At 37.8% G+C, this 16688-nt stretch overlaps 1 protein-coding gene across 4 annotated transcripts in view; it reads left to right on the forward strand.

Moving 5' to 3' along the window:
- The window catches only part of gulp1a (GULP PTB domain containing engulfment adaptor 1a), a 144697-nt gene that overhangs the window by 52667 nt on the left and 75342 nt on the right, over positions 1–16688 (forward strand). For all 4 annotated transcript variants that reach the window (XM_058392934.1, XM_058392930.1, XM_058392936.1 and 1 more), the window contains exon 2: positions 10138–10227. The gene's annotated coding sequence lies outside the window, so the exon portion shown is untranslated. The remainder of the gene's footprint in view (positions 1–10137; positions 10228–16688) is intronic.

Here is a 16688-nt window from a genome sequence, read left to right on the forward strand (position 1 = left end):
ACACCTTTGGTATGAATTAGAGCGGAGACTGTGAGCCAGGCCTTCTCTTCCAACATCAGTGTCTGACCTCACAAATGCACTTCTAGAGGAATGATAAAAAAAATTCCCATAAACACACTCCTAAACCTTGTGGAAAGCCTTCCCAGAAGAGTTGAAGCTGTTATAGCTGCAATGGGTGGGACAACTTCATATTACATTCATGTGTATGTAAAGGCAGACGTCCCAAAACTTTTGCCAATATAGTGTATCACTGATCACCAGTGACCACTCAACATTTTTCCAGTCATGGATCACTGTTTTTTCCCCCAAAGACCGATCACTAATCACCAATCACCATTGTTCCCAATTACTAATCACTGGTCTCCATTGTTCCTGATTACTAATCATGAATCACCATATTTTCCCATCCACCAATCACAGATTGCCATTGTTCCCTATTGCCAATCATTAATACTTATTGTTACCAATTACTGATCATTTTCCCAGCTTTTAATCACCGATTGTCATTGTTCCCAACCACCAATCACAGATTCCAATGACCAATCACTAATCACCATTGTTCCTAATTAACAATCACTAATCCTAATGGTTAACAATTACTGATCACCATTCTTTAGCCACTAATCACCAGCTGCCATTGTTTCCAGCCACCAATCACAGATGCCGTTGTTTCCGATGACTAATGACTGATCATCATTTTTTTCAATGACCATTCACAGATTACTAATTTTTCCAATGACTTATCACTGAACACCATTGTTCCCAATCAGCAGTTACTAATCACCATTGTTCTCAATTAACAATCCTTATTGTTAACAATTACTGATTACCATTCTTTAGCTACTAATCACCAACTGCCATTGTTCCTAACCACAAATCACATATTGCTGTTGTTTCCATTGACCAATTACTGATCCCCACTTTTTCATCAAAGATTTTTTTTTTTCCATTGAGCAGTTACTAGGGATGCAAAAATACAGTTAACCCACGGTTCAATACGTACCTGATTTTTTTTTTTACCACGGTTTTCGGTTTGGGTTTTGATGGCTTGGCAAATTAAAGGGTTTTTTTCATTATTCTTTGCTTAGGTGACAGGAACACTAAGTATGTTAAGAAGGGAAAAAATGGTTTTAGTTGCAATTCTCTTTATTTTATTAAATGCAAAAATCAACTTGTACACATTCATAGTGTACTGAAAATAGTGAGATATAAATTAGCGTTGTATGACTTTCTTACAGGGGATGGCTTTGGAATACAGAGTAAGGCTTTGTGCTGTAGCCAATTCGTTTTCTGATTTTTTTGCGTATCTTTTCGTAGAGGTCGGGAATTACCTCGGTGCCTACAAAAAAGGACCTGCACTTTTATGTGTTGAAAGCCCACATCATCGATCACCGAAAACGGCTGCAAATCTTTAGTAAAAAACACCCCTACTGCATTTGTTATTTTTGTGTCTCTCTGAGCCAGTTGTGTATGAATGCTGGAAGGAATCAGCTAGGTACTGTTGCCTTTTGGATGCCTGTGTTACCTGCTCTGCCATCCTGCTTCCAGACAGTGATATCGCGGGGTGATGGCACCGCGGATGTGTGGTCATGTTGGAAGTATTTCCATTTGAGTAGGTAACTCGTGTGTAACAGTGCTTGCACACAGTCATTTTTTGTTTACCGTTTTTGTTTCATCTGCAGCATAGTCAACAGCAAATCCGAAATGTTCCCACACCACAGATTTGAAAGACGGCGCTGCTTTCTCGAATTTTTGCCTCGCTTCAGCGTTCACCATGGTTAGAGGTTAAATCTGGCAACAGCATCACAAGCAATTTTAACTGCCCCTAACTTTAGTGCTCACTGATTGGATATTTACTCTTGGGGAGGTGTTTATCTGTCTCGTGTAGACATACAGTACAGGCAAACACAAACAGCCAGAGAGTAATAAAACTCATGGGAATTATTTAAACGAAAAACCGGGAAAAAAAAAACGTGTATTGAATCGTGGAGGTCGTACCGAATGGTTCAATATCATATTGAGTATTGTGGCATCGCTAGGTGTTACTGATCACCATATTCCCAGTAACCAATCACAGATCACCATTTGCTCCTGGCAACCAATCACAGATACCGAGTCTTCATTTGTGTGTGTGTGTAGTGTATAGCTATGGAAAAATTAACTTTTAAAAATGCTTCTCAAACTTTTTTTAAAGCACATCCTCACAAAGATTTATACTAATAATAGAGCACCTGAAGCCTGCTGGTGATTCTTTTTCAAGTGCCACACGGAAATTGTTTCCTTAGCCCTGGAGAAGAAGCGCTGACTCTTCTTAAAGTTCTTTACACTTGATTAGCTAGTGCATTGTTGAGAAACCAGGGAGGGTCTGTGTGTCTTCCTTCACTCCTTCTTACATTCTCACAGACTCACAAGTGTACAGCAAAACACTTAGCGCAAGTGTTTTCAGCTCAAACAGGAGAAGAGCGCTTGTCACAGCGATCAAAAATATGATACACATCATCCAACATTTTAGTTTTCAAGATTAAGTTCAAGGTAAAAAATATCACACAGATGCTTTTTGGCCTTGGATGAAAAAAACATTCTAAAGGCGATCATTAGCAAAGCTAGCTAGCTAACATTAGTGCAGTGCTGTCTTTAACATGCTAGTTTAGATAATATTGTTTTAAACAGTGTTTGAAATTGTAATCTTTTATAAATAATGTGTAAATCAGGATCTAATAATACATAAGATGGAATAAAATATATATATTTTTAAAATATCAGATTAGTTATCTATTTATTACATTATTTATCTACCCATTTAAATAATGAGACAGTTTTAGGATTAGTTTTAGAATTATTTTTAAATGAAACAGTAAAACCACAAATCACATGAAATTCAAAGTTTATGAACTTATGCTGAAGAGACATCTGATGAAATGTCTGATTATCATCATTATTATTTTAAATCAGTAATGCACACAGGGCTACATCCTTTTCCATTCTCCATCTCTCTCTGTGTGTTATAGTGACCCTGGCTTTATTAATTCCAGGCAGGAATTACTGTGCAGCCTAACTCAACCCGTGTGACACCTGAAATCAGTTTTTGCTAATCGGAGTGAGCACTAATGAAGCCTCCAGCTCGCAGATCCATCCTCACTTTTCACTGCACACTAAATGAATGAAGGAAGCTCTCTGACTTCTGCAGCTGGAGAGAAACAGGGGTTAATGGAATTGATCCTTAAGGGAAAAGCCTTGCCTGTATGTTTCAACGTGTGCATGACTGATTTGTTTGAACTTCCGCCTTCGGATCTCCATGTGGTTCAGTTTATCTGAAATATAATATTAGATGGAGTTAGCATTTAGTTTGGCAGTTTAATAGATCAGTAAATGGAAAACATTCCATTTTGTGATTTCATCATGTGATTAAATCAAGAAGCTTTGAATTTTTCAACAGCAACAGTTTGATAATTACTAAGACTCAGTTCATAGAGGATTATTTCATGACGATTTTAAATGTGATTAATAGTTAATGTCTCTTTATAGCGCCCTAGGGATTTTTACTTCTGAAATTTCCATAAGCAGAACACTTTAGCTCCAACTTGCCATTATTGACTTAAGGCGTTTTCACCTGTAGCTCGTTTGGCTTGGTTCTTTTCAGGATTCAAGATCCAAAGAACTTTATTAATCCCATGGGGAATTGGAGAGAAAGCAATTCGAGCAAACGAACCAACCTGCACAGCAATGCATGATGGAAAATGTGTGGTTAGTGCAACATGAATTACAGGTTAACACGTCATACACTATATTGCCAAAAGTTTTGGGACGTCTGTCTTTACATGCACATGGATGCAATATGGAGTTGTCCCGCCCTTTGCAGCTATAACAGCTTCAATTCTTCTGGGAAGGCTTTCCACAAAGTTTAGGAGTGTGTTTATGGGAATTTTTGACCATTCCTCTAGAAGCGCATTGCTGAGGTCAGGCACTGATGTTGGACGAGAAGGCCTGGCTCACAGTCTCTGCTTTATTTCATCCCAAAGTTGTTTTATCAGGTTGAGGTCAGGATTCTGTACAGGCCAGTCAAGTTCCTCCACACCAAACTCACTCATCCCTGTCTTTATGGTCCTTGCTTTGTGCACTGGTGTGCTGTCATGTTGGAACAGGAAGGGGTCATCCCCAAACTGTTCCCACAAAGTTGGGAGCATGAAATTGTCCAAAATGTCTTGGTATGCTGAAGCATTAAGAGAGTTCACTGGTACTAAGGGGCCGAGCCCAACCCCTGAAAAACAACACCTGAATTAGATGATGGAGGTTTGTCCCAAAACTTTTGGTAGTATAATGTAGATCTTTGGAAATAAAAAAATGTTCTAATTGAGCATGTCATGGTGATTTGAAACAAATCGTACATTTTTGTTTTAAAATGAAATATAATCAATTGTCTCAGAAATGGGAAAACTAAAAAAAAAATGATGTAACATTTTGGGATTTTGTGAGATTGGAAAATAATCAGTGGGCTATTAAGAGAAACTTTAGCTTCATTACCCAGCCCAGTTGGAGATTTATTTTCTTATAATCACACATTTTTAATGCTGAATGAACATGGGATACACACGGCAGCCATCTTGCATACTTCTATAACTGTCTGTTATTCACATTTAACAAGCAGTGTGTAAACCGGAGGTGGTGCCTCTGGGAAAATGTGGGTACTGCCTGAATTTAGTCCAGTTTTATTAAGATTTTCTGTTGTGGAAGTCTGAATGGTTTGGATTGAGTGTGTGTGAGACGAGTTTGGATGGATGGAAAAGGCTACATATGCTTTGGGTGGCTCAGCCCCAGAGTCTCCTCCAAGATTCTCTGTGGATGTGTGTGTGTGTGTGTGTGTGTGTGTGTGTGTGTGTGTATAGCTGAAGCTCTTATCTGCCCCTGGCAGCACTCTGGCACTGAGGCTTTGACAGACGTTTGGAACCGGAGAGAGGATGGAGGGCTTCACTCACCTGTGCTGTGGGACTTGCGTATGTCAGGAAACATAAAAAACAGCCATCAAAGCTTTTCACACAGGATACAATACGCGAATGTGTGAAATCTTACTTTCCTTAGGTTGCACGTCTGTCTTGGTGTATTCTCTTTTGCTGTGCGTTTTCTTCTTAAATTCCTTTTGTAGATCATATGGTCATGCTCTTTATGATGGTTTGGATCTGTGTGCATGAGCTGCATCGTGTCACAGAAACGGAGCACACGTTGCAAAATAAATGTAATGTGAAAGCTGTGATGTGGACTGGGACATACACAAACCCTGTATGAGACAACCTCTAGGATGTGGTGTGAGTTCGGTTACACTGGAACTGTTGGAACTAATTCCAACAAATGTGAACGCAACTCATACTCTGGTCCACGCTCATTCGGGAAGTAAAATGACCTGCACCTGTGCTTTAACAAATTGACATCATTAGTTTCCACAACACGCGTGTGGCATGAGTGACTGGGGTACATTGTGTAGATAGGTTAGACGTTGTTCCCAATGATCCTAATCACTGATCACCATTGTTCCCAATTAACAATCACTAATCCTTATTGTTAACATCCTCACACTTTATTCAGGAAGTAAAATAACCTGCACGTGTGTTTTAACCAATTATACCATCATTAGTTTCCACAACACACGTGTAGCATGAGTGACAGGACCGTTCTGGGACACAGAAGAGGTTACACATCTTACTGCGCATAATAATACCACCAGATTTGTTGTTTTTGTTGTTGTTCTCTCAGCTGCTCCCTGTTCAGGGTCACCACAGTGATCATTTGGTCAGCATGTTTTGATTTGGCACAGGTTTTATGCAAAATGCCCTTCCTGATGCAACCCTTCCATTTTATTCATGCTTGGGACCAGTTAACTCTCCAGTGGCTTGGTTAGCTCTCTGCCTGGGAATCGAACCCGAGCCGTGGCAATGAGAGCACAGGATCCCGCCGCTGGATCACCATGAGGCAAGAATACCACCAAATCTCTAGTAATTAAAATATATTTATTGTGAGTGTGTTCTCCACGTGCCTTTGTGATGTAAGATGAACACAAATGCACCGTGAGTCTAAAACCAAACAATCAGACTCTGATTCGGAAAATGTAAAAACCACCTCAGTGTAAAACGTGTTCACAGAATTCAGTACATCAATGGATTCGATCAGAAACTGTGTCTGTTCTGAGCTGATTTGTGATGCAGCTCTAGCAATCGAAAGCTAAAATAAAACGTGTAACAAACTAATATATACACTACCAGTCAAAAGTTTGGGCACATCTTCTAATTCCATGGTCTTTCCTGATGTTTATTTCTTTCTACATTGTAAAACAATGCTGAAGGCGGCCGAAATCCACAATAATGTCCTCTGAACAGTTGATATTGAGATATGTCTGCTACTGATGCTCTGTAAAGCCTTCATAACGCCTCTAATCTGAGGTGCTGTTAATTGGTGATTTCTGAGGCTGGTAACTCTAAATGAACTTCTCCTCTGCAGCAGAGGTCAGTTTTGGTCTTGCTTTACTGGGATGGTCTTCATGTGAGCCAGTTTCATCATGGTGCTTGATGGGTTTTGCAAATGCACTGGACAATACTGTTCTTGCAAGAACTATTCCAGAACACCTGACCTCCGTGTCTTAAAATAACAACTGACTGTTTTTTGTTGTCGTTACATATGGATTACTTAAGTCCATGTGTGTTATTTCATAATTTTGAAATCTCCAGTATTGTTCTAGAATGTAGAAAATAAATCCCTAAACAAAAAACATTGAATTAAAAGGTGTGTCCAAACTTTTGACTGGTAGTGTATGTTAATGGTGTGAACTCTAAAGCTAGATTAGATTACACTCCATTTCAGCGAGAGATAATAAGATCGAAGTTTTGATGCATGTTGTTGTCGGATACTATAATTCAGGGGTCCCTAACCTTTTTTGTACCATGGACCGGTTTGGTGGGGGGAGCTCTCTAGTGACATTTCTTTTTGGGTCATTTGGGTTAACTTGCGGACTTGCGACTGAGTGAAATGCGGGAGTGAAGTGCAGGCAGAAGTGGCAATTTTTCTAAATAAAAATCATATAATTTTAAGTTTTATATATATGATCCATGACGCGGTACTGGTCCGCGACCCGGTGGTTGGGGACCACTGCTATAATTGATTTCAATTTAAATCGCAGCATGATATAATTTTTATTTTTTTTCCCCAGTTTTTATTTATTATTATTATTATTTATTTATTTATTTATTTTTTTGCAAAAAAGTATAACCATCGTTCTCAGTTATTACAGTTACGTTAGTAGTTATCATATTTTTACATATATTATTGTAAATAAAGAATATCTGTTAGAATGAGCAGAAACAGAAATGTTAATAGAAAATGTTAATCAGGTAAATAGGACAATCAAATGTTTAATCAGGTTAATTTGCTAGAACATACTGTTCATTTAATATAATTTTCATACCAAATCTAATAAATAAGTCATACTAAAAAACAGTTAATTTATTTTAAGGGAATGGACATATCGCTTCTAATCAGTATTAACCCTATTCTCATTATAGCAGGACAAAAATGTTTTCCTAAGTCTACAGCATAATTTTTCTTGCCACGTCTTGGTGTCACTTTAGCCCCCAGCTTCGTCACACTAATCAACAACTTCTTGTTCGCTTGCTCTTGTTGTGTCTGGTCTGTTAAATCCCAGTGGTTTAGGCGAGGTTTAATCTTTTAAGCGACAGTTAGAATACAATGTGCAGATATTCAGTAAATGGTTTGTAGTTTTTCTGCCAGGTTTGCCTCACAAAACATGCAGTTATTTCTCTACTCCCTCCAGTTTGTGGGATAAGTCCTTTTTTGTGGGATTTGCACTTTTTTAAGGGATGAGTTGGATTTATTAGTAGATTTGCATTTGCGTTTCTAGAATATGTTGAATGTCAAACACATTTAAATATAAGTCTAATATTAATCTTCAGCTTTTTGTTCTATATTTCTTATTTTTTGTAAAGCTGCTTGCAAGTTCAAGACAAAGTCCATTGTTAAAAGCTCTGTACAAATAAAAATGAAATTGAAAATGCTCCTTCAGGTGCTTTTGTTTATCCCGATTTCTTTCAGATTTTTCTACTTCATTACTTTTAGTTACACTGAATTGGAAACTGTTTTGACTTTTATTATTATTAAATGTTGAGAAATTGCAAATTGCGAGCAACTTCACTGTTATTTTTGTCAAACGAGTGCCAGTTTCTGTATGGATTTTTAGAAAGGTTTCAGTTGAGGTGTAATAAGTTTCTACTCATACAAGTCAAAAAGTTGTGTAGTTGAAATCTGTGTGGTAAGACAAAAAAAACCTCTGACTGTGGAAAGCCTGAGGGACATGTGTTGGGCTCTGGTTTAGAACAAGTCAGTGGCTCGAGTCGTGCTGCCTTCGGCGCAGTGTCCTTCATCACATTTAGAACCTGTCAGGCTGAGACGAGGTCTCGAATCCACCCGCCACCATTAGCGAGGTCCGTGGGGAAAACAAATCCTTAACCTTATAGACCTGGTGACTTTCAGTCCTCATTTTCAGTGTTCTAGAGCTGCACATTTATATAACTAAAAATTTGAACTGGAAAAACCTTGAAGTTGAAGTTTCCACAAAGTTTTTAATAAGGAAATTTGATAGAATTACATTTTTTAAAATCTCCAGCTAAAACTATGGTTTGTGATTAGGTTGAATGTTTTAGACCTGGAATAGAAAGATGGTAAGGTTGGAAAAAAACAGAGAGGAGATTTTGGATAAGACCCAATTGTCAACATCTATAAATTCTTGTGTTTTGTTTCTAGAAATCGTTGATCTATATAAAGTGCTTACTCAAACTGACTGGATTTTCTAAGCTATTTTCTTTCTATTTATTTACTGAATCTTTTTTTCTTTTTCATTTTTTAATGTTGCTTGTTTAATAGTTGCTGGGTTTCAACAGTAGCTTATTGTGCCTAGTGATATGAATTTTTTTGTTTTCTTATATTTTCTCACATTTTTATTATTGCTTTTGTGTATTAAAATATTTATTTTCAACATTATGCTAGCATATTTTGTCTGGCAAATAATCCAACACATTTCTCCAACATATTCTTATAAATCTTTAGAAGTTAACTAGCTTCTGTTTAATATAAACAGTCAAAAATTATTGTTAAATTATCAATCACAAAATAGCCTTTTAATATATATACTGGAACCTCGACAAATGCCCTTCACCTTAAGAATTTAAATTTTGCAAGAAATTTGCATCAGCATACGAAGCATTTTCAGCATATGAATGAACTGAACCGAATGCCACCAAGGTTGCGAGTACCTCCGGGAGCCATTCAAAACCTTGTTTGTGGAAAGCCAAGCGAAGCCAACCAAACATTTCAACCGAGAGTTTATGAATTTTACGAATTTTTTATCAGCGAAAGCTGTTTTTGAAGAATCAACCCACGATATCAACGTTGCCTTCGGCATGCGTTCAAAAGCTAGGTGTTTTTTTTTTCTCGTATTTTGTTGACAGATTGGTGTTGTGCGTGGTCTGTTCTATTTTTAGCCCAAGCTTGGTGGCAAGACTTCCTGTGAGGAGCCTTGACCCTTGGAAATTATTTGGTAATATTTTTATGTGGCTGGAACGGTTTACCTGCATTTACGTTATTTCCTATGGGAAAATTCGTTTAGCAATACAAATACTGAAGAACCTGCCTCAAGAACGATGTGTATAAAACTCCATTTTGATGTTTGCTCATTTGGACGTTACATCAGGATTTTCAGTGTCTTGTATTCCTTCAACTTGTTGTATTTGCTCTTTTTGATGTTACGTATGAATTTCACATCTATCACCACTGCTGTTTGCTGTTTTCTCTCTTTTATCTATAATTGCTTTGTCAGCTTTGGTTCAGTGTTACGTGTTTTATGAGCGATCTCCTGGGAACTATGGATAAGCATCATATTTTCAGTCAATTATAAATTGTTTCCTTATTATAATCATACTGTTTTGTTGCTTATAATGATTCAAGTTTAGTACAGAGATCAGTCAGTGGTGCTAACTGAGCCCCAGTGTCTCTCATTAATTGGTTGCCATGCTGTTACTTTTAGGAGACATTTTGCTTTTATTTAAGGTGTTTACATGAATATTTTCATTTTGTCCTCTGTAGGAAACTCGCTGCTCCTGCCATGATAAAGACGTTATTAAATGAGTGAGAAAACATCCAAGGATTTGAGACGATTTCAGAACCCCAGGATCGGTAAGACATCCAGTATATGTTTTTTTTTTTTTTGTATTTATTTATTTTCTAAAGACCTGAGAAGCATTTAATCACACGTGGCATTTTTCAAAATATCATTTGGAAGACTATATTAAAGGAATGTACTGTAATGTGTGGTACTATTAGTAAACCCAAAGTTTATCTTCCTGAATCTGCACATCCTAAAAAGGATTTGTTTGTCTGATATCACAGTAATTTGCCAGCTCAAACAATTCATTTTTTAGTTAAGAATCAGACGTTCGAATGTTTTATCTGTTTCTTGTTATGTTCAATGTTCTGAAATGTCCTTGAAACAAGTTAGTTCCTTTTTTTTCGCTTACATTATAGCAGCTATAAACATGTCCTTCCTTCAGCAACCTGCTCTGTTTTCACTCTCTTGAAGATAAGAAACAGAAAATGTAACTTTTACTCAAAAGCCACAAATTTTCATCTGTCCTGAAGCCAGAACTCTTACAGATACTGAAATTCTTTATGTTCAGTGTCCACCATACCGTGGCCCTGTGGATGAGGTGTTACTATAGAACCTATAATGCAGCAGTATGAGCATGGTAACAAACGAATCAACCAAAATTATAAACAAACTGAACAATCAGATTTCAGAACACTGTTTACACTGTTACTAGAATTAGGTTAAAGATCATAATAGATGATATATTAATCATTTAACAATATGTAGAGACAACCTATTGAAAATAGATTTAGGTAAAAAAAAAAAAAGAAAAAATGATTCAACATTCATGAATTATAGCTTTTATACTGTTGCTATCTATCTATCTATCTATCTATCTATCTATCTATCTATCTATCTATCTATCTATCTATCTATCTATCTATCTATCTGTGACAAGAATCCCATGATAATCTAAGGTTTTAATTAAATTTATTTTTTTAATTTCATGTTTTGTTTTTAAGCAGTTTATAACAAGAAGAATTTAAAATTTTGTAAAATTAAAACAAATAAAGCAAATGTCTAGTAAACTGACCAGAGATAACAAGCTTTTTTTGTCAGCAATATAATATGGAATAAAATTTGTTGCATTCAATTATAAAAGAAAGAAAAGAGAATCATTTTCACTAGCGCTCTCAGACTTTTGGACCTCACTGTATTTATTTCTCCATCCGATCCAGTGAGACGTTTTATTTAGTACAGATCAAAGTGTCTTGGTGTGAAGTGGACTTCCTGGGGTGATTTATTGTTATTCAGTCACTGTTAGATGTTGATATGTCACAGATGGTGGATTGAGACTTCCTCCAAATGGTGAATTTATGTAGCAGCTGTGAGATTGTACTGGACATAGATCCTGCTTTACAATAAGATCAGGGCAATATAACAGTCCTGCAGTCATATTTATAAAGTAATACATTTATAAGAGTGGAGTGGAGGAGATTGCGTATCATGTCCAGACGGGTGACGAATTAAAGGGAAATCTGAGATAAAATGGCTTAGTAAGGTGTTCAGTGCACAGCAAGCTGCCAGAACAGCTTCACTTTATCTTGGCACAGATTTTACAAGTGTCTAGAAGGCTAGTGCAGCAACACACACCGTTCTTCATAAAGATTTCCCAGAGGTGTTGAGATGTGCTAAGTGAGAAGGTCATAGCATCTGGTTTATAGAATTTCATCCACATCCAGTGACCTTCTGAATGAAGCTTCCAAATCCTGAATACTGAATATTTCTACTGCACGAATACTAAAGTTTTACTAGTTAATCAGGTCAGCCCAAAGAACACATCCATCCATCCATACATCCATGCATTTATATATACATCCATCCATCCATACATACATCCTTCCATCCATCCATCCATACATCCTTCCATCCATCCATCCATCCATCCATCCATCCATCCATCCATCCATAAATCTATTCATGTATGCATCGATCCATCCATCCATCCATCCTTCTGTCCTCTCCCGTCCATCCATCCATCCATCCATCCATCCATAAATCTATTCGTGTATCCATTGATCCATCCATCCATCCATCCATCCATCCATCCATCCATTCATCCATTCATCCATTCATCCATCCATCCTTCTGTCCTGTCCCATCCATCCATCCATCCATCAGTCTGTTTGTCCGTCCATCCATCCATCCATGCATTCATCTATTCTCTACATCGCTTATTCTACTGGATCACAGGGAACCTGAAGTCTGTCCATGCACAAGGCAGGGGACACCCTGGGCAGGACACCAGTCTATCACACTCACACACTCTCACACACCCATTCAAACTCTAAGGACAAATTAGCCTACAACACATTTCTTTTGACTTGGCGAGAAAACCAGAGAACCCCTGAGGCATGGGGAGAACATGCAAACTCCATACACACAGGGCAGAGGCAGGAACCAAACCTCCAAACTCTGAAGATGTGAGGCAAACATGCTCCAAAGAATACAAATTTCTGTAATTTTTTTTTTTTTTTTTTTACATCTCTGCTAACCTCTTTAAATTATGCGTGTCAGCTTCGTTTTCTGTTCCCATGAACTTGAGGTGTGGGAGCTCAGCTTCATTGTTCCCCCACACAATAGAACACCTGGAGCAGTCCCAGCGGTGCTCCACTTCACCTGCCTACCTCCTGCCTTTCCCCATCACTCACACACTTGTACACGGCTGGTGACTGAGTGGTTAATTTTCTTCCAGAGTGTTCGGTCGTGCTTCCTGCGGTGTTGAATCTGCCGATCACGGAATTGCTCGGGCGTCTTCTCTTTTCACTTATTTTTTAGAGTTATTGCTGTGCACGCCATCATAAGTTTTAGCATTTGGCTCTCGTTTATGACCAGACTGTATGACATATGGCATCAAGTGGAGCTGCTCGATGCCTGCAGCCCATTCATCACTCATCACAGAGGCTACTTGACTTTTTACTCCATGTTGTCAAACACAGTTGTTTTATTCTGGGATGAAGGAAATTACTACTACTAAAACAAAACTGTCACTACTTCTACTATATTTAATAATAATAATAATAATAATAATAATAATAATAATAATAATAGCTTTGCATGATGTAATTCTTACATTAATTATCTTTCATACTCATTTTGTTAAATTGATCATGAACCGATCAAGACAAAAAAATATCAAGACACAACTGTTATTATGGTTAAATGAGTCAAAAAGGTTTTTCAGATTTATTAAAGCCACTTCTGTCCCCAAACATGTTTGATTCAGTTTTATTTGATTAGCACTTTTTAAAGTTAGGTATTGTCAATTTCATTCTAATTTCATTCTTTACCTGCCTAGAAGCGACAGTTCTGATGCTCTGAGGATGGAATATCACAATAAAAATTAATTTCTTCGTAGCTGAAAGGAGCCACGCAGTGATCCTCTCCATATCAATCTCAGACATTTTCTGCCACAGGCTTGTGTTGTCTAATGAGTATGCAGGTCATTTGTTGTGATTATGAGAATTTGTGTGTGTGTGTGTGTGTTTGTGTGTGTATATGCCAGGATTGCTCGCCTCCTGCTTCAGCTAATTGAATTATGATTGATTCTTGTGAGAGGCCATAATGGGTTGAGATAAAGGCGTGATTTGCTTCTTCCTATCATCACTGAGGTTCTGGTGTTGGCAAAGAGAGCACTGCAGACTGGCAGAGTTTTTCTATTCAAATACAAGTTATTACAGGTGCAGAATTTATTCCAGTCAGTAAAACTGAAATGCATCACATCCTGCTTTGCTTATCGTAGTCTTTATATCATTGTAGTGTGTGTGTTTGCGTGTTGATCAAGCTTCTTGGTCTGAATCACAGATCTGACACATTCAAGCCTGATGCTATTTACCTAAGAGACATTATTATAACTGTTATCAATGTTGATACACAAAAATGAATTATATGTAGAAACTGGGATTATATCCACCTGGATTAGCAATACTTATATTAAATTATAACGACATACACCGATCAGCCATAACATTCTGAGCACCGGGAGGTGAAGTGAATAAGACTGATGATCTCCTCATCATGGCACCTGTTAGTGGGTGGGATATATTAGGCAGAAAGTGAACATTTTGTCCTCAAAGTTGATGTGTTAGAAGCAGGAGAAATGGACAAGTGTAAGGATTTGAGCGAGTTTGACGAAGGGCCAAATTGTGATGGCTAGACCACTGGATCAGAGCATCTCCAAAACTGCAGCTCTTGTGGGGTGTTCCCAGTCTGCAGTGGTCAATATCTATCAAAAGTGGTCCAAGGAAGGAACAGTGGTGAATCAGCGACAGGGTCATGGACGGTCAAGGTTCATTGATGCACATGTGGAGCGAAGGCTGGACCGTGTGATCGGATCCAACAGACGAGGTACAGTTGCTCAAATTGCTGAAGACGTTAATGCTGGTTCTGATAGAAAGGTGTCAGAATACACAGTGCAGGACAGTTTGTTGCGTATGGGACTGCATAGCCACAGACCAGTCAGGGTGCCCATGGTGACCCCTGTGCACCACTGAAAGTGGCATCAATGGGCACTTGAGCATCAGAACCGGACCATGGAGCAATGGAAGAAAGTGACCTGATCTGATGGATCACATTTTCTTTTAAATCATGTGGATGGCCCGGGGCATGTGCGTCACTTACCAGAGGAACACATGGCATCAGGATGCACTATGGGAGGGAGGCAAGCCGGAGGAGGCAGTGTATGCTTTGGGCAGTGTTCTGCTGACAAACCTTGGGTCCTGCCATCCACATGGATGTTACTTTGACATCTACCTTAGCATTGTTGCAGACCATGTACACTCTTTCATGGAAACGGTATTCCCTGAGGGCTGTGGCCTCTTTCAGCAGGATAATGCACCATGCCACAAAGCAAAAATGGTTCAGGAATGGTTTGATGACCACAACAAGTTTGAGGTGTTGGTCTCCAAATTCCCCAGATCTCAATCCAGTCGAGCATCTGTGGGATGTGCTGGACAAACAAATCAGATTCATGGAAGCCCCACCTCACAACTTGGAGGACTTAAAGGATCTGCTACTAACATCTTGGTGCCAGATACAACAGCACACCTTCAGGGATCTAGTGGAGTCCATGCCTCGATGGGTTAGGGCTGTTTTGGCACAATATTAGACAACAAATTATTGGTCATATTGTTATGGCTGACTGGTGTAGACTAGCCATGCATAAAATAAAATGGCTTTTAATAGGGGAGGGCGTGGCATTAAGGCTCATGGCATGACTGCTGCAAATAAAAATTTTAAGTGATCATGATCATATTATTTGTGATAGTAAAGATCATGTTCTGCTTTCAAATGTATATTTCCATCACCTGCTTTTTTTTTTATCAGTTTCATTGACATTTTACATGAACCTGTGGCAAAACAACAATACACAACATTCAGAGATGCATAATAATACAGTCAGTATTCATGTTTTACTCTATAAGGGGTGATATTCCTATTTGAATGTGGAATCACCTTAACTTAAAAATTTATTTGAACGATCTATAATCAAAAGATTGAGGTATATTCCTCAAGCAGCTAAAATATTTATCACAGCATTAAAGTTGCATGTTATGCATTATTATATTCTGTCCTCGTAAATGATGATACGGTAAAAAGCAGTAGATGTGTAAAATGGAATCATCTGGCTCAGATATAAATCCTGGAGATCCATCAAGGCTCGGATTATTTCTGTAATCCCCTCTAGCACACAGCGCTGTTGGTTAAAAAAAAAAACCAAACAAACATAAAATGTTATAAAGAAAGTAGGAAATGCAGCAGAAAAGAGGGACTGATTAAATGCCTTGCAACAGCTGGACTTGATTTTAAGTAGAATGTGAGGGGGACGTTTTTTTCCTCCGATTCATATAAAAAAAATCTTTACTTTTTAGATTAGATTGAGATTTTTAGATCACATTCAGTCCACTTTTGACCGTGATACACAATGTGGCAAATTCTATTTTTCTTTATGCCAAGCAAAATAAAGTGCTGGTGTAAAATACCGACACAGGAGGATTACATAAACTAATAAACATGGTTGCCAGATTGGACAGTCTGTTTCTATCCCAGGTAAATTTCCAGTTTAAAACTTTTACAACAAACAAACGTAGGCCAAATTTCATTCAGGTGTTATTTTTCCCTAAATTAAATTAACTGTGTCCAAATTTCTGGCAACATTATCTGGCAACCCTGATTAGAAATGTAGTTATTTTTCTTTACTAAAACAGTGAAATGTTTAACTGTGCAGCCTTACTTTCCAATAATAAATGTGTTTGTGTTTTTGTCCTTCTTATACTATGACAATTTGTTAATAGTTTGAATTTTTTATTTTTAAAAGGACAACTCTTTGTATTTTTTCGGCTTCTAGACACACGTAATGTCATGGAGCATCTGGAAAAATTACTTCCTGTTCTCACTTGTGTTGTAACAGATTCAATCAAGTTACTAAAATAAAAAAAATAAATAAAATGAAATACATTACAGCTTTTAAAGTTACAGAGAAACACCATCC

This window comes from Hemibagrus wyckioides, linkage group LG06, assembly GCF_019097595.1.
Source record: "Hemibagrus wyckioides isolate EC202008001 linkage group LG06, SWU_Hwy_1.0, whole genome shotgun sequence".
Lineage (NCBI taxonomy): Eukaryota > Metazoa > Chordata > Actinopteri > Siluriformes > Bagridae > Hemibagrus > Hemibagrus wyckioides.